Source organism: Capricornis sumatraensis, chromosome 7, assembly GCF_032405125.1.
Source record: "Capricornis sumatraensis isolate serow.1 chromosome 7, serow.2, whole genome shotgun sequence".
In the NCBI taxonomy this organism is placed as follows: domain Eukaryota; kingdom Metazoa; phylum Chordata; class Mammalia; order Artiodactyla; family Bovidae; genus Capricornis; species Capricornis sumatraensis.
The window spans coordinates 58,619,297-58,638,991 of record NC_091075.1 but is presented as its reverse complement, the minus strand read 5'-3'; positions in this window follow the sequence as shown (position 1 = coordinate 58,638,991).

The window sequence follows — 19,695 nt, the reverse complement described above, 5'->3', positions numbered from 1 at the left end:
CCAAATGATGTACAGATTCAGTGCAATTTCCATCAAAATCCCAATGGCATTCTTTACAGAAATAGAGTAAGCAATGAAAAAATTAATTTAGAGCAAGAAAGGCACTGAATAACCAAATCAATCTTTAGCAAGAGCAAGGCTGGAGATATCACATTTCCTGATTTCAAAATTTTATAAATTTCAAATGAGAAAAATATATTTCTCACATTATTAGAGTACCTATGCTTGTCAGACTTTATTTTTTTGGGCTCCAGAATCACTGCAAATGGTGATCACAGCCATGAAATTAAAAAACGCTTACTCCTTGGAAGGAAAGTAATGACCAACCTAGATAGCATATTCAAAAACAGAGACATTACTTTGCCAACAAAGTCTAGTCAAGACTATGGTTATTCCAGTGGTCATGTACGGATGTGAGAGTTGGACTGTGAAGAAAGCTGAGCACCAAAGAATTGATGCTTTTGAACTGTAGTGTTGAAGACTCTTGAGAGTCCCTTGGACTGTAAGGAGGTCCAACCAGTCCATTCTAAAGGAGATCAACCCTGGGTGTTCATTGGAAGGACTGATGCTGAAGCTGAAACTCCAGTACTTTGGCCACCTCATGAGAAGAGTTGACTCATTGGAAAAGACTCCGATGCTGGGAGGGATTGTGGGCAGGAGAAGGGGATGACAGAGGACGAGGGGCTGGATGGCATCACCAACTCGATGGACATGAGTTTAAGTGAACTCTGGGAGTTGGTGATGGACAGGAAGGCCTGGTGTGCTGAGATTCATGGGATCTCAAAGAGTCGGACATGACTGAGTGACTGAACTGAACTGAACTGATGCTTGTAAGTATAATTCCTAGCTTTTCTCTCTCAAAAATATTCACTCTGGAATGTCTGTTTTTCAGAGAGACTTTCTTTAGGTCTCGTGTTCCTCAGCATCTCTACCGAAGATATTATTTTTCATCACTCTGTTCTAGCTCCTTCTCCAATGGTTTCCATACTGGCTTTCAACTTTTTGTTCCTTCTCACACTTCCTCTTCTCTCTCCCTACATCACAACCCCCATTCTCTGGAGATAGGGTGGGCTATTGTGACACCATGGACTGTAGCCTGCCAGGTTCATCTCTCCATGGGATTTCCCAGGCAAGAATCCTAGAGTGCGTTGCCATTCCCTTCTCCAGGGGATCTTCCAGACCCAGAGATGAACCCGTGTATCCTTCATTGCAGGGGGATTCTTTACCACTGAGCCACCAGGGAAGCCCCTAGTCCAATAACTGGTGTCCTTATAAGACAAAAGAGAGAGAGATTTGAGACATAAATCACAGGGGAGAAGACCATGTGAAGATGAAGGCAGAGATTAGAATTATGGCATCACAAGGCGTGGAAGCCTGAAGACCCAGAAGCTGGAAGAGGCAAGCAAGAGTCCTCTCCTCCAGCCTTCACAGAGAAAGAGAACTCCTGTTCCCTTGTGGTTTCTTCTTCCCCACATCATTTGTTTATCATTATAGTATTCTGAAAAACATACTTCCTCTTCACTCATGGCATTTTCAACCTCAGGTCTTTACTCAAGTATTCTTTCTGCAAGAAATTCTTCTTCTACATGAAATGCATCCTCCAACATGAAAGACTTAGTCCACCCTTCATGATTCAACCCAAATACCATGTCTGTAGCGGTGTTATTTTTCTAGGGCTATAACACATTACTACAAGGTTTGGAAGCTTAAAATAACAGAAATTGACTTCCTTAGCATTTTGGAGGCCAGAATCCATAATTAAAGCATTGGCAGGACCATACTCTTTCTGAAGGCTCTGTAGAGAATACTTACTTATTTCTTCCAGTTTCTGGGGTCCCAGGCTTCTTTGATTTGTGATGGCATTATTCTGATCTGTGCCTTTATCTTCACATTGGCTTCCCCTTTGTGGCCTTTTTTTTTTCCCAAACACCTTCACAAATGTCCTGTGTTCTTTAGGGCACTAATCACAATGCCAGAAAAATTACAGTTCAAGTATGAATTACAATATTAAGACTACCCATTTATTTACAATAATATTTTAAAGTCTGACTTCCCCAGTGAACTACCAGTTCTGCGAGGACTGGCCTGGGTTGGGCAACCCCAGTGCCCAGCTCGGGACAAGCAAAGAACAGGAGCTCAATGAATGTGTGATGAATTAACAAAATACAAATAAGTGCAGAACCAGGGCAAAAAACCTGGAGCCCTGATTTCTCAGCTACAGATTCACCCTCTCTTTCTTTTCTCTTTATTGAATTGGGGCCTACCCTTACTCCAAAATTATCTCATCCAGAGATCCCTTATTTAACCATATTTGAAAAGACAAAATTTCCAAATTAGATCACATTCACAGCTACTGGGACATACTGGGACATAATGTTTTCAAGGATACAATTCAATCCAAAATAGGAAGGAAGGAATCCCTTCATTCCTCAGCTAAAAATTTTCTTTCTGTCTACCGAGTTCTCCTATGGCTACATCTTAATGTCCCTTAGTGGTGGTTGTATGTTCTGTCCTTTATTGACAGGACATTGATTTGTTCTATACTGTTGTTTCCATACCAGTCTAATATTCCAGACTGTACATTCCTTAAGGATTGAATTTAGTTTAATCTGTATCCAGTAGGAATCTTCAACCAAGACTTATATGAATGGAAACTTGAGAAATATTCATTGAGTAATGCTTGTGACCAAGTGCATTGAATTCTCATTTGTATTTATCACTTAGTCACACCAGAGCTACAGTTCCAAACCTTTTTGTTCAACAATCCAATAACCAGGATAATGCAAAGTAAATACCTAGTGTTATTGAGCAATGTTTGCAACCAAGCAGTATTCATCTCAAGGAAGAACATTCTAACTAAAAAATTTCCTAGTGTTTATTTTTTATCATGTCAAAGTAAACTTCTCTAATAAATACATATTTGTTTAAAAAATGCACAGTAGCAAGTATCTAACTTTAATGTAAATTTTTATAAGTAATATGTCAAAGTCTGGTAGAAAGGCTCATTTCTATAGAAGACAACTCTCATCAAAAGTGACAGGCCTGTCATATAAATTTTGTGGAGGTAGAATTTAGTACATTGCAACTTTCAGCTGGAATTTAGTTTAACGTGAACAGGAAGTCAGAGTAAGTACTCAGGTAAGAAATATGTTCCCATCTCTAATAACTTATGCTGCACAATTTCAATAACCTTTAAAAAAACTTTCCCCTTTAGGATTTGCTGATAGGTAATCGAATGCAATTTTCTCCCTTTGCAATGTGTTCAAAGTTTATTAGTTTATATTGCTTAGTCGAATTCAATAACTGACATTTATCATTTTGAAAATGTGCAATCTAGTCACATATTGTAGAATTTACATTTATTTCAAATCAGATTGATTGGAATTTCAAATCTCTAAAGCTTCAATTTCATCTAGTTGCAATTATGTAAAACTCATGTATCAATTTCCAAATCAGTCTATATTTATACTTTTACTACATCTAGTAAGGGTTGGCTTTTTAGAACAGCTTCTGGCAAATGTTCTTGCCAGAAATGGATATAAAGATTGTTTGAGAATGACACTGCACTCTTGCTTTATGTTTAGAAAGCTTTCTGACCATTTTAAATATATTTTAGGAAAAACGGTCAAACATAAACTTCTGTAAATCATAGCCAGACCAAAGTGCAGTTGTGGCAACACGTATCAACTTGGAAAAGGACAAATTAATGATGAAGGAAAATATATAATTAGTCACTTTGTATGTGAAAGTAGAAATTTACCACTTAGGAAATGACAATGATGACAAAATATCTCTGGCATATTTTCACAAATTTCTCTTGGGGACATTGTGTGTTTAAAGGAATAAAGATAAAACTGCTGATGATCCCCTTCAAATGAAATCTGGCATCCTGTGCTTACATCTGTCTGTAAAAAGGAAGTCAGGGAAGCTTACGCATGATGGAAGATTCTGGGGTCAGTAAAGGACCATGATTTGCAGGTATGTATGTCCTCATACAGCTCACATGACAGCTGCTTTTCAGTTCATTTTCTGTATGCCTCAACCTCACAAGCATTTGTCAGTTTTTTAGGACTTAGAAACATATCTTTTATGGTTTTTGTGTTTCCTATACTGTTGAAGATAGGAGGCAGTGTGGTTTAATATTTGAAGTAATCCCATTATTAAACAATTATTTTTGGAACACTTAGAGGGGCCATGTTTAAAGAAGCAATGGTGAGTTTGGCTATAGGATGGTAGGAGACTGAAGGATTTTCCTTGCCATCAATGAAACTTGCCTGAGATGACAGTAAATTAAGCAGCAACAATGAGCTAATTTAAATGCTCTGTTAGGGAAATAGAGTATACCAGGAGAGCTCATAACATAAGCAGACAACATAGTTAGAGGGGGAAAGGTGGGTCAAAAATCTTCCTGGATGAAGCATGTATTAATCTCTGTGTCATAGGTGAAGATGAAGGAAGAGATTAAAGTCATATGTGCAAAGACCCAGGTATGAGTGAGAGCACGTGTGCGTGCTAAGTCGCTTTAGTCATGTCTGACTCTGCGACCCTATGGACTATAGCCTGCCAGGCTTCTCGGTCTATGGGGCTCTCCAGGCAAGGATACTAGAGTGGGCTGCCATTCCCTTCTCCAGGGTATCTTCTCAACCCAGGGATTGAAAATGCATCTCTGATATCTTCTGCATTGGCAGGCGGGTTCTTTACCATTGCACCACCTGGGAAGTCCCTATATCTTTCTCCAAATACATGGGGGAAATGTCCATTCCATTAAGAGGTAGCCAAATTTTACTATTGACATATCAGTAAGAGAACGTCAGTAGTCTAGTAAATGGGATCACTAAATCAACACTTGTTTTTCACTTCAAATTTAGCCTTGCATAAAAGTAATCAGAACTTTTCTTTGTCATATAATATATTTCAGCTACAAAGCTCTTTGCCTCTGCTGGCAGGTAAATCTTGGCACTCTGTCCAGGTTTTGCTTCACTGTTACTTATTTTAAAGATCTATGAATTACATGTCAATCCCAAAGGGAAGCCATTGGTGGTGCAGAGGTTAAAGCATCTGCTTGCAACGTGGGAGACCTGGGTTCGATCCCTGGGTCGGGAAGATCCCCTGGAGAAGGAAATGGCAACCCACTCCAGTATTCTTGCCTGGAGAATCCCATGGATGGAGGAGTGTGGTAGGCTACAGTCCATGTGGTTGCAAAGAGTTGGACACGACTTCACTTTCACTTTCACTTTCATGAATTACATGTCAATCCCAAACTCCCTAACTGTCGCCCCATCCCCATAACCATAAGTTTGTTCTCTAAGTCTATGAGTCTGTTTCTGTTTTATAAATAAGTTCAGTTGTATTATTTGTTTTTAGATTCTGCATATAATCTGTATCATAGGTAGGGAGTTTGGGACTGATATATACACACTGCTATAATTAAAATTAGATAACCAACAAGGACCTACTGTATAGCACATGGAACTCTCCTTGATATCAGGTAATGACCTAAATGGGGAATGAATTTGAAGAAGAATAGAAACATGTATATGTAGAACTGAATCACTTTGTTGTACACTTGAAACTATCACAATACTGTTAATATAAAATAAAAAGTTTAAAAACATCTATGAATTAAAACACACATGTATCAAGAAAGGTCTGAGTGTGAAGTCGCTCAGTCGTGTCCGACCCCATGGACTATAGCCTACCAGGCTCCTCTCTCCATGGGATTCTCCAGGCAAGAGTACTGGAGTGGGTTGCCATTTCCTTCTCCAGGGGATCTTCCCAACCCAGGGATTGAACCCAGGTCTCCCGCATTCCAGGCAGATGCTATAACCTCTGAGCCACCAGGGAAGCCCTAAGGAAAGGTCTAGACAGGAATAAAAAAACACACTCTAGAAGTTTCAGTCAAAGTCAAGAATATAAGGAATTGGCGGCAAAGATATTTGAAAACTGAGATTGTAAAAAAGGAAAATGGTTGCAGAAGAAAAATGCTGACAGTGTGAAATAGAAAGCTGATTCTAAGTGTGGGCTCGAGTGTACGAGCCTGAAGCTTGGATACACTATCATGGGTAGTTCTGGATTTACTGAGCAGATGCTGCTTCTACCAGGGCTTGAATTTTTGAAAAGGTGCTGTTTCTGTCTAGGTTGTTGAATCTAAAATCATCTTATCTTTGCTGCAGATGTCACAACTCCCATCAGCTGCCATCAGGTGCCATACTATTGGAACCAGAAGCAGAAATCCTTACTTCCAATCTTTTCATCTCTCACAAGTGTTCCTAATGGCAGAACATAGCTCTAATAGGAAATCAGCTGATGGCAGATCTCAGGGAATGTAGTCTGCAGACTCCCTCTCCAGCGATGCAGAAAGAGTATGGAAGAGTGGGCCCCAGGGCTAGTTCAGTTTAGTTCAGTTCAGTTCACTTCAGTCGCTCAGTCGTGTCTGACTCTTTGCGACCCCATGATCGCAGCACGCCAGGCCTCCCTGTCAATCATCAACTCCCGCAGTTCACTCAGACTCACGTCCATTGAGTCTGTGATGCCATCCAGCCATCTCATTCTCAGTGGTCCCCTTCTCCTCCTGCCCCCAATCCCTCCCAGCATCAGAGTTTTTTCCAATGAGTCAACTCTTCTCATGAGGTGGCCAAAGTACTGGAGTTTCAGCTTTAGCATCATTCCCTCCAAAGAAATCCCAGGGCTGATCTCCTTCAGAATGGACTGGTTGGATCCCCTTGCAGTCCAAGGGACTCTCAAGAGTCTTCTCCAACACCACAGTTCAAAAGCATCAATTCTTCAGCACTCAGCCTTCTTCACAGCCCAACTCTCACATCCATACATGACCACAGGAAAAACCATAGCCTTGACTAGACGGATCTTTGTTGGCAAAGTAATGTCTCTGCTTTTGAGTATACTATCTAGGTTGGTCATAACTTTTCTTCCAAGGATTAAGCGTCTTTTAATTTCATGGCTGCAATCACAATCTGCAGTGATTTTGGAGCCCAAAAAAATAAAGTCTGACACTGTTTCCACTGTTTCCCCATCTATTACCCATGAAGTGATGGGACCGGATGCCATGATCTTCGTTTTCTGAATGTTGAGCTTTAGGCCAACTTTTTCACTCTCCTCTTTGACTCTCATCAAGAGGCTCTTTAGTTCCTCTTCACTTTCTGCCATAAGGTTGGTGTCATCTGCATATCTGAGGTTATTGATATTTCTCCCGGCAATCTTCATTCCAGCTTGTGTTACTTCCAGCCCAGCATTTCTCATGATGTACTCTGCATATACATTAAATAAGCAGGGTGACAATATACAGCCTTGACGTACTCCTTTTCCTATTTGGAACCAGTCTAATTTGGAACCAGTTCTAATTGTTGCTTCCTGACCTGCATACAGGTTTCTCAAGAGGCAGGTCAGGTGGTCTGGTAGGTATTCCTATCTCTTTCAGAATTTTCCACTGTTTATTGTGATCCACACAGTCAAAGGCTTTGGCATAGTCAAGAAAGCAGAAATAGATGTTTTTCTGGAACTCTCTTGCTTTTTCCATGATCCAGAGGATGTTGGCAATTTGATCTCTGGTTCCTCTGCCTTTTCTAAAACCAGCTTGAACATCAGGGAGTTTGTGTTTCACGTATGTTGAAGCCTGGCTTGGAGAATTTTGAGCATTATTTTACTAGCATGTGAGATGAGTACAATTGTGCAGTAGTTTGAGCATTCTTTGGCATTGCCTTTCTTTGGGATTGGAATGAAAACTGACCTTTTCCAGTCCTGTGGCCACTGCTGAGTTTTCCAAATTTGCTGGCATATTGAGTGCAGCACTTTCATAGCATCATCTTTCAGGATTTGAAACAGCTTAACTGGAATTCTATCACCTCCACTAGCTTTGTTCGTAGCAATGCTTTCCATGGCCCACTTGACTTCACATTCCAGGATATTTGGCTCTAGATTAGTGATCACATCATCATGATTATCTGGGTGGTGAAGATCTTTTTTGTACAGTTCTTCTGTATATTCTTGCCACCTCTTCTTAATATCTTGTGCTTCTGTTAGGTCCATACCATTTCTGTCCTTTATCGAGCCCATCTTTGCATGAAATGTTCCCTTGGTATCTCTAATTCTCTTGAAGAGATCTCTAGTCTTTCCCATTCTGTTCTTTTCCTCTATTTCTTTGCACTGATTGCTGAAGAAGGCTAACTTATCTCTTCTTGCTATTCTCTGGAACTCTGCATTCAGATGCTTATATCTTTCCTTTTCTCCTTTGCTTTTCACCTCTCTTCTTTTCACAGCTATTTGTAAGGCCTCCCCAGACAGCCATTTTGCTTTTTTGCATTTCTTTTCCATAGGGATGATCTTGAGAGACAGTCAAATGACCTCCTCAGCTCAGGTTCAGGATTGGAACTGGACTCAATATGAAATCAACTAAAACCCAAGTTGGAAACATTGCCCTGTGAATTTTTTTTATGACGATTTAGCTGGTTAAAAGGCTAGAATCTCGCTGAGGTTCACATTCAATTCAAACAATGAACAAATATGACTTTTAATAAAGTGTGGGGAAAGGCCATAGGCTTTATTTTGGTATATCTAACTTGGGTTCAAAGCAGGAACAAAAGCAAAGAGAGCCTCAGAAAAAGTCACAGTGAACCTGAGCTTTGAGGCTTTCTTTTTTTTTATTTTAATTGTTGGAAAAGTATTTTTTTACTATTTTGTGTTAGTTTCTGCAATACAACAATGCAAATTAGTCATAATTATATATATATATATATATATATATATATAGGAAACCCACTCCAGTATCCTTGCCTGGAAAATCTCATGAACAGAGGAGCCTGGTGGGCTGCAGTCCATGGGGTCCCAAAGAGTCAGGCACAACTGAGCAACTAACACTAACACTAACACTAACACTAACACTAACACTAATATATATATATATATCCCTTCCCTCTTGAATCTTCCTCCCTTCCCCTCACCTCATCCCTCTAGGTCATCATAGAGCACCAGGGTGGACTCCTTGTGTTATGTATTAATAACAAGTTCCCTTTCTTTCCAACCTTCTTTCCCTTCCCCAGCAGTAGGCATCTGGTGAGGGTGGTGGGAGGAGGAACCCTATCTCTTGTCTTGGATCTTCAGTCTTGACAGGCAGTAAGGTCTCAGCCTCCTTAATTATTCGATTCTCTGCCTCCTTGTGGAGTAGGGGATCTGGCGGTCTAGACCCAGTACATTTTTCTGCTCCTAGATGGTTATGGTCGCCTCTCTTCCCCCAGACCTATCAGCTCTCCACCCATGCCCTGAGGGCAGCAGTGTGCTGCTCTTCCCCCAGAGGCTTAAGGGAGGAGAGGGAAGAAAAATCCTTCTCCACAACAGCTGTTGCCAGCCTCCCAAGAATGCCCCAGGAGGAGGTTTCCTCAGATCTCTCACCCTACTCAAATCTTTCTGGTGAGCATTCAGTGAGGTCCGTGTAGAAGCTCCTGTTGCTGCTGCTGCTAAGTTGCTTCAGTCGTGTCCGACTCTGTGCGACCCCATAGATGGCAGCCCACCAAGCTCCACCGTCCCTGGGATTCTCCAGGCAAGAACCCTGGAGTGGGTTGCCATTTCCTTCTCCAATGCACGAAAGTGAAAAGTGAAAGTGAAATCTCTCAGTCGTGCCTGACTCTTAGCGAGCCCATGGACTGAAGCCTGCCAGGTTCCTCCGTCGATGGGATTTTCCAGGCAAGAGTACTGGAGTGGGGTGCCATTGCCTTCTCCGAGAAGCTCCTAGAAGTTGCTAATTTCTTTATCTGTGGTTGTTCTACAATTTCAATGTCAAACCATTGCTTGACATGTAGAAATTAATTTTTAAAAATTGAACCTAATTTTTATTACCTACTCATGTGTCACCCAGTGTCTGTCCCAGGTAAGCAAGTAATCACATCCCTCTCTGAAAGCATCTGTCTCTTCTTAGATTTTCAGTTAGTTGATAGTTCTGCAACCTCAGCACCTTTATGGGTTCTCTTTCACACTATCTATCTACATCCTAAGCAGAGGCTGGAGACTCACTACATTCTTGATTCTCTCCTTTCTGTGGTTGAAGGTATTTGCAACCTTCCTCTTCTTATTTTTTTCTGTTTCTTCACAGATCTTTTTCTTAGTTCAGTGATCCACACATTCAGTTTCAACTTCATTTTACTGGTGTTTCTTGCTCTTGCAACATAATAGATGTGTCTTCTGATTAATACTGCTGATTCAAGTCTTTCATGAACAGATTCTTAAAGATATTTTTCTTGCAGTAATTTGTTGTCATAAGGAAATAATTGTTTATTAAAATTTATCTATTTTTAAGTGAAGGATAATTACAATAGTGTATTGGTTTCTGCCGTACATCAACATCATGTATATACATTTCTCTCCCTCTTGACTCTTCCTCCTACTTCCCACCCCATCCCACCCCTCTAAGTTGTCACAGAGCCCCAGTTTAGAAATACTTGTTTTTAATACATCAAGTAAGGAAGCAGTCACCCTGCTTATTATTTTTGTGCCAATTATAGAAAAAAAATACTAAAAATGGTGATTAAGAAGCTAATTTTTCCATGATGAATTTTTGTTATATTGGTTACTTAAAGCTTTTTATCTAAAAACTGAGGCAGATACATTTTTAAGTCAATGTCATTTCTTTGATGGCATAGTTTGGGGATATCTTTTTCATTCTAAAGTTTCTATTTGTTTTCTTATACAGAAAGGAAACATGATAAATCTCAGCAATGCACACGTTCAACACTTTCTTAAAGTAGAATCTTCATGAATTCAATTTCGTAACTAGCCTTAGTAACCTGTTTTGTGATCTTTTTAAAATTATTATATATATATATAATTTACATATATGTAATAATTATATATATAATTCAGACACATTAAGTCTCACTTGTGTTATATTTAAAAGGGTGGCTATAATCTTAAAATCTCAAAAATAAATGCACTATTTGCCTGCCTGGCTTAAAATATGTGCCTACCTTTATGCTACATTTTTTGTATATTAGTACTATGTACTTCATACACCTTCATTTTTAGATGATTTATGCTTACTTACTATATATTTTATTTTTAAGTGTTGTAGACCCTTCATGATGTTCTGATTGGTTTAAAACATTACCATTCCAACTTCATGGAATTCAGTATCTTCTACTCTAAAATTATTCAGTTTTGCTTAAAGCATAGTTTCGAATTTCATAGGTTACCCTGCACAATAGCTTAGATCCCAAAGGGGAGGACAATTGGGAGTACGAGAGGTGGGGGTCATGCATTTTCCCTGGCTTCAGAGTGTCTGAGGACCAAATATGATTTATCTTTGCAGTGATGGGAAGTCATATAGCAGAGTAAAACCCACAGACTAGAGTCACGCAGACATAAATTTAAACTCTGGCTCTACCACTTGCTAATGCTAACTATATAACTTCAGATATTTCCATGAAAATTGTAAGTCTTATTTTTCTTACCTGAAACAAAAACAAAAACTAATGATGGAAACTAACTGCTAAGATTTATTGTAATGATTAAATAAAAATATTTAATTTAATTTAACAGAAACCCCATAACTGTAAAGAAGGATGAGCACTGAAGAATTGATGCTTTCAAATTATGGTGCTGCAAAAGACTCTTGAGAGTCCCTTGAACTGCAAGGAGATTAACCCAGTCAATCCTAAAAGAAATAAATCTTGACTCTTCTTTGGAAGAACTGATTCTGAAGCTGAAGCTCCAATACTTTGGTCACTTCATGTGAAGAGCCTGCTCATTGGAAAAGACCCTGATGTTTTGGGAAAGACTGAATGCGAAAGGAGAAGGGAGAAGCAGAGGATGAGATGGTTAGGTAGCATCACTGACTCAATGGACATGAATTTGAGCAAACTCCAGGAGATAGTGGAGGACAGAGGAGTCTGCTGTGTTGCAGTCCATGGGGTTGCAAAGAGTCAGACATGACCTAGTGACTAAAAAACTATAACACACACACTCAAAGGTCTTAGCTAAGAACCCTATACATAGTAAGACTCATTGTATAAGAAGTATAAATGTAGTGTTGTTGGCTTCAGGAAAGAGGAAGTCATGGAGGGAAATGAAGTATCATTTACTAAGAATCTACTATCAGGCACAATGCTAAGAACTTCCTGTGCATGACTTCATATTATCCCCACAATAATGCTAGAATGTAAGTATTATTATTTTCACTTTTGCAGATTTTTAAATGAAGGGAAGGGAAGAATTAATGAGAACCTGAGGCATATAATGTTCTCATCTCTCCCAAGTTTAGACAGCCCAAATGACATACTGGGATTTAAACTAAGTACTTGAAAAATGTGTGATTTCTTCTACATTATTCTTAATCTTTTTGCTTCAATCCAAGTTAGGGAAAAAACAAACCTATACATCTTTAAAATAGATGAAATTTAATATAGAGCATTGGATACAGGTCATGGTACAGCTGGAGAGCTAAGCAAGGCATTGAGGCACACAGACACAAGACAACACAGACACAAGTCAGGACAAGCTTACCATTTCTAGAACAGAGATCTAGGCAAAGAGACAGTGTTACTAAATTCCAGGGGCTGGGGTCACCTGGTGAAAGCTGAAGTTATGTTGGAGCTGTCTAGGAGGAGCTGAAGTCAGGGGAGCATCCAGCAGCCGAGAAATACCTCTATAAGCAAAGAGAGACATACTCTGGCTTCTCCTTTCTCCTGCTAACTCTCCCATCTTCTGCTGTTTCCTCCTATTGTGTAATACTGATCAAGCCACCTAATAAAAAATTAGGGAAGATACAGCCTACAAAGATCAGCTGAACTGTGATGCAGAGCAGAGCAAAAGCAAGTAAAATGGATTTGGAAGCAAACTGCCAAGAATAGGAAGTCCACATTCCTCTGGACTCCCTTCCAAAGTGTTCCCACTTTCTTTAGCCTATTTTGAAAGTGCCTGTGTCAATATGTTCATCTTTTTTTCTCCTTGGTCACTTTTCAGTTATATATTTTTACACAGATGTTAATTGTTTCTGTTTTTCACATCATTTATGTAAGTCTCTTGAGGACTGGGAAAGTATTAGTTCAGTCTGACAGATACCCAGTCTGTCCTCCTGTTGAAAGAGGTGCCTGTAGACACGGAATGATAATGAAGGTAGGGTTTGAATTGTGGCAGATGAATGCATCTTTCATGTACCATCTGCTTTTTGAATTGAGTTGCAGACAAATTGTTTATATTGACTCCATGTTTAAGCTGCTACCAAATTAGGACCCATGAAGTTTTTTATTCCTAAAGTGCCTAAGTAGGTGGATTTGATTTCTGTACTAGCCAAGTTTGTGTTGATTTTTGTATTTATGAACTAACAACTTTATTTATCTTGGTCGTCTTTTGGCATTTTGTTATTTGATTTATGTTTGGCTGGCTCTTCTGGCTAGAATATATGCTCTGTAAGGACAGGAACTTATGCATTTTGCAAAGCCTCCTGGTATAGAGTAAGTGTTCAGTTAATGTTTGTGATTCAATAAATGCACAAGATCTGTCTAGGCAGTGTTTCATCTATTGTTGTATTTTTAGGATTGGAAGTTGCCTTATATGTTCTGAAATTTGTCACAATATCCTGACAGTTAACTTTATTAAACCTGTTGTCTCAGATATCACAGTACCTTTTGTTCCTGCAGCAACCATTTTCCTTATTATGATTGTGTAGATCTTAGAAGAAAATTAAGTAAAAAAAAATTTTGCTTGCATTTTCCCTAGCATTTGTTTAATATATCTAACCAATTTCAGGATTTTCATCATTTTAGGATCTGAAAGTGTAAACTTATACACCACAGTATTCAAGAGAAATCTGACTGTTTTCCTTAGTTCAAATAAGTAATCTCTTATTAAAATGATCTCATGTGATTATGATGAATACCAGTATATATTTCAACTTTCTTATGAAAATCAATAAACTGCTATGTATTTTATATAGCACCAAGTTGATTTTCATTAGAATGGTAAAATATGTACTGATATTCATTGTTTAATTTATTTATGTTTGTCCCACCAAATTCCCACTAATTTTTACAATGGCTGTGTAATAGTGGTGCAATTGTAGATGAGCTGTTTATCTTAGAGTCTGTTTATGAACACCACAAAAATTTTTGGTGTCTCCATACATGGTAAAGTTCTGTTACTTTAGTAGCTATACTAAAAAAGAGCTGTAATGCTGTTCCCACTGAGCCAGGGTAGAATACGTTTGCTCAACATCCCTGATTTTGAGTTTGGGAAAAAAATACAATTTATACAACACAGTAAGATATAGAACCCAGATTCTGGAGCTAGGTTACCAGGGTTTGAGTCTCAGTTTTGATATTTATTATCTTGGAATCTTGGGCAAGATTCTTTTTTTTTTTTTTTTTGTTATGATACTTTATTTTATTTTTTTTAATTTTTATTTTTACTTTATTTTACTTTACAATACTGTATTGGTTTTGCCATACATTGACATGAATCCACCACAGGTATACATGCGTTCCCAAACATGAACCCCCCCTCTCACCTCCTTCCCCATGACATCCCTCTGGGTCATCCCCGTGCATGAGCCCCAAGCATCCTGTATCCTGCATTGGACATAGACTGGTGATTCGATTCTTACATGATAGTATACATGTTTCAATGCCATTCTCCCAAATCATCCCAACCTCTCCCTCTCCCTCTCCCTCTGAGTCCAAAAGTCCTCGATGCACATCTGTGTCTTTTTTGCTGTCTTGCATACAGGATCATCATTGCCATCTTTCTAAATTCCATATATATGTGTTAGTATACTGTATTGGTGTTTTTCTTTCTGGCTTACTTCACTCTGTATAATCGGCTCCAGTTTCATCCACCTCATTAGAACTGATTCAAATGTATTCTTTTTAACGGCTGAGTAATACTCCATTGCGTATATGTACCACAGCTTTCTTATCCATTCATCTGCTGATGGACATCTAGGTTGTTTCCATGTCCTGGCTATTATAAACAGTGCTGCGGTGAACATTGGGGTACATGTGTCTCTTTCAATTCTGGTTTCCTCAGTGTGTATGCCCAGCAGTGGGATTGCTGGGTCATAAGGCAGTTCTATTTGCAATTTTTTAAGGAATCTCCACACTGTTCTCCATAGTGGCTGTACTAGTTTGCATTCCCACCAACAGTGTAGGAAGGTTCCCTTTTCTCCACACCCTCAATAACTCAGTTTTCTCCTCTTCAAAATGGAATGATAAAAATACCTACTTCAAAGGGCTTTTAAGAGGGTTAAATGAGTTAATAAAATAAGTAAAAGGGTTTAGAACAAATCTTGGTACTTGGTTAGCGCATATAAATGTTAGCTATCGTCTACATGATCATATAAGTAATTGTATGTCTTCAAGGCTTAGTACATCTCAGTATATACACCACCCAAACTCCTCTCCATGGCCCATGTGGTCTTACATCACCATCTCTTGCTACTTCTCAACTCACCTCATGCTTCTCTTCCTTGGCTTAGTCTAACCAGTAGCTCTGGTCATCTGCAAGTTGCCAGAAAAGCCAAGCTATTTCCAGTCTTGAAGTCACTGTATCTGTCAGTTTACCCATGTGGAAGATTCTTCACGTGAATGGTTCATTCTCATCTCCGGGTCTCAACTGAAAAATGCCTTCTCCCCAGAAAGGCTTTCCTTTGCATATCCTATGTAATTATTACCACAATCCTGCCATGATTTATTTTCTATCAGACAAGTCTGGATTTTTTTCTCCCCAAAAATTATTATTCCCATAGAATAATCTGTCATTTTTTTTAAAGAATGTTTTCCTCAGTGGAATATAAGTTCCTAAGGTCAGGGAACTTCTGTGTATTGTAAATTATTTTATGTCCAGTGTCTGGCACAGTCCCTGGCATACAAGATACACTCAACTATTTGTTTAATACATAAATGATAAAATTAATAAATGAGTGAATGAATATAAAGGATTGAATGTTGTCTGTTTCAGGCTTTAAGGAGACAAAACCTTAGAATAGTGACCAAAAATGATTATGGCAAAAGCAATGTGGCTAGACTCTCTGGATTATATGAACATAGGTAAATATTGGAGTTTTCTGAGTATCTATTAATTGATTGGGCACTGTTTGATGTCAAGTGAAGAACTTCAAAAAATAGGAAAGCTCATGAAGACTTTGGGATTTAGTATGAAAGTTTATAGTTCAGATCTGAGCTGTGAAGTTTAGACTCCCTCAGGAAAATGAATATACCCAAGGTAAGAAATTAAATAAAGAAACTTAGTTAGGCCTCACAATTGCATCTTCCATTATACTGGGAAATAGTTCTGCCTGTAAGTTCCACATCTAGACTGAAAGATCCACAAGGGCCAGGAGCTAGTTTGCCTAGCCCTTTCTCCCCAGCAGCTGTCTCAGGCACATTTGTACTCAGTCCATGGTTTTTGAGTGAAAGGGAAAAATGGTTTACATCCGCTGTCTTTAGCGTTGAGAAAAGAACCCAAATTCTAAGTTTACTAAGTAGGAAAAATATACGTGGTTATTTTAAAATATGTGGTTAAAAGGTTCTTATTAGAAATTGTTGCCATAGCAAAATGCTTTATTTTATTTAAAGCTACAAAATTCTACACAATTGTACAAATGAGACACTGGGACTTAGATTCCTGCTAAACCATTAAATGAAATGGTTGTGTTGAAATGCAAATTACCCTCATTCTGGAACCACAAATCTCAAGCCCTCTCTATGGTATTCTGTCTTCTCCAATTTGTTGTAAGGTAGCGAATACAGGTTTTGTGTGGAATACAGAGCCATAGTGCAACTTTTATCCAAATCATGGTGTCTGACTACCAGTTGCAGTTTGAAATTGTCAGTGTATTTATTAGGGCAATGGTGCATGCAGGAGATGTGGGTTCAGTCCCTGGGTGGGGAAGATCCCCTGGAGAAGGAAATGGCAACCCACTCCAGTATTCTTGCCCAGAGATTTCCATGGACAGAGGAGCCTGCTGGGCTACAGTCCATGGGGTTGCAGAGTCAGACACGACTAAACAACAACAACGTGTCAGAGATAACTGCAGCTAAATAGTGCATGATTCTGTGAAAACAAGACAGTTTGAATTTTAGCTTCAAATAGTTCCTGAATCAAAGTGAATAAAGACATAATCAAAAATTATTTCCTGAGAGGAAGCAAAATAGGTAGGTAATTAACGACTCTACAATATTAAGGTTGAAGATGTGCTTCTATGTTTTGAAAGCCCTAGTTTTTCTCACTCTAGTTGTCTCTGAAATGTGAGTTTCTCTGCCTTATTGTCAAAATAGACCATAAAATTTGCTTTGCCATGCCAGTTCATGAGCATGGGAGTTCAAGCAGAAGCTTCAAGAGCAATTGAGTGGTTCAGGTTCCTTTTTCTCTTTTTTTCTCTCTCTGTCAGCCTTTTGTTAGAAGGAGAAAATACAAGGAGTAGAGCTTCAACAGCAATTGAAAACAACAACAAAAATGCATTGGGTTGTTACTACAGCAAAGCTAACCAATTCAAATTTTATTTGTAAAATGTCAGGACAACAAAAGTACCTACCTCTTAAGTTTTGTGAAGGTTAAATGAGAGATTTCATGTTTAGGTCATCATTCAGGTTAGTGCTTGGCATATAGCAACCTCCTAAAGAAAGATGTCAATTGAAGTTAATATCATTTTTTCTAAATCTTTTCTCCACAGTCAGATACTAAATACTTTTAGAACACAGGTAATAATTTCACCTTAATGTAAATAATGAAATGGAAAGAAAAAGAACACATTTTTGGTATATTTTATGTTTCACTAGGCTTTCTATTTTAAATAATTTCAACCCACAACAACACTGAGTGGGAAATACTATTAAAACCCACACAGTATGAAAAAACTGAGCCTCAGAAACTTAGGAAAGTTTCCTTAAGTTATAGAGCTATGTAAGTGGGGAACCCAAGATTTGGACCTGGTTCCTAAATTCATATTGTTCCATCATACAAAACTGTCCATGTAGTAGCTTATACATGCTGAATACTTACAAGATTATTTTTCAGGCTAATCAAAGAGCTCCACTATCACACCTTTCATCTCCTACCTCATCTATGTTATAATGCTGCAACTTTTAGCTCAGGTAAGTCCTTGTAGGAGGCTTTGTTAGCCTGAGGAGGCTGCAGGTGATAAATGAGAATTGTTGTTCAGTTGCTCAGTCGTGTCTTGACTCTTGCGACCCCATGGACTGCAGCACACCAGGCTTCCTTGTCCTTCACAATCTCCTGGAGTTTGCTCAAACTCATGTTCATTGAAACAGTGATACCATCTCATCCTCTGTTGTCCCCTTCTTCTCCCACCTTCAATCTTTCCCAGCATCAGGGTCTTTTCCGATGAGTTGGCTCTTCACATCAGGTGGCCAAAGTATTGGAGCTTGAGCTTCAGCATCACTCCTCCCATTGCATATTCAGGACTGATTTCCTTTAAGATTGACTGGTTTGACCTCCTTGCTATCCAAGGGATGCTCAAGAGTCTTCTCCAACACCACATTTTGAAGGCATCAGTTCTTTGGTGCTCAGCCTTATTTATAGTCCAACTTTCACATCTGTACATGACTACTGGAAAAACCATAGCTTTGACTAGATGAACCTTTGTTGGCAAAGTGATGTCTCTGCTTTTAATACGGTCTATATTTGTCATAGCTTTTCTTCCAAGAAGCAAGCGTCTTTTAATTTCATGGCTGCAGTCAATGTCCACAGTGATTTTGGAGCCCAAGAAAATAAAGTCTTCACTGTTTCCACTCTTTCCCCATCTATTTGGCATGCATTTATGGTACCGGATGTCATGATCTTACTTTTTCTGAATGTTGAGTTTTAAGCCAGTAAGGTCTTCTCACTTTTCTCTTTCACATTTATCCACAGGCTCTTTAGTTCCTTTTTGCGTTCTTCCATTAGGGTGGTGTTATCTGCATATTTGAGGTTATTGCTATTTCTCCTGGCAGTCTTGATTCCAGCTAGAGATTCATCCAGCCTGGCATTTCATATGCTGAATAATTTAAATAAGCAGGGTGACAGTATGCAGCCTAAACGTACTCTTTTCCAATTTTGATCTACCCTGGTGGCTCAGCGGGTAAAAAATCTGCCTGCAATGTCGGAGACCTGGGTTCTATCCCTGGGTTGGGAAGATCCTCTGGAGAAGGGAGCAGCTACCCACTCCAGTATTCCAGCCTGGAGAATTCCATGGAGTGTGTAGTCCATGGGGTTGCAAACAGTCAGACATGACTGAGCGACTTTCACTTTCCCAATGTTTAACCAGTATGTTGTTCCATGTCCAGTTCTAGTTGTTGCATCTTAACCTACTACAGGTTTCTCAGGAGGCAGATCAGGTGGTCTGGTATTCCCATCTTGTGAAGAATTCTCCACAGTTTGTTGTGATCCACAGAGTCAAAGGCTTTAGCATAGTCAATGAAGCAGAAGTAGATGTTTTTCTGGGAATTCCTTTTTTTATCTATGATCCAGTGGATGTTGGCAATTTGATCTCTGATTTCTCTGCCTTTTCTAAATCCATCTTGAACATCTGGAATTTCTTGGTTCACGTACTGTTAAAGCCTAGCTTGAAGGATTTTGAGCATTACCTTGCTAGTATGTGAGATGAATGCAATTGTGCAGTAGTTTGAACATTTTGTTTTGGCATTGTCCTTCTTTGGGATTGGGATGAAAACTGACCTTTTCAAAACCTGTGGTCACTGC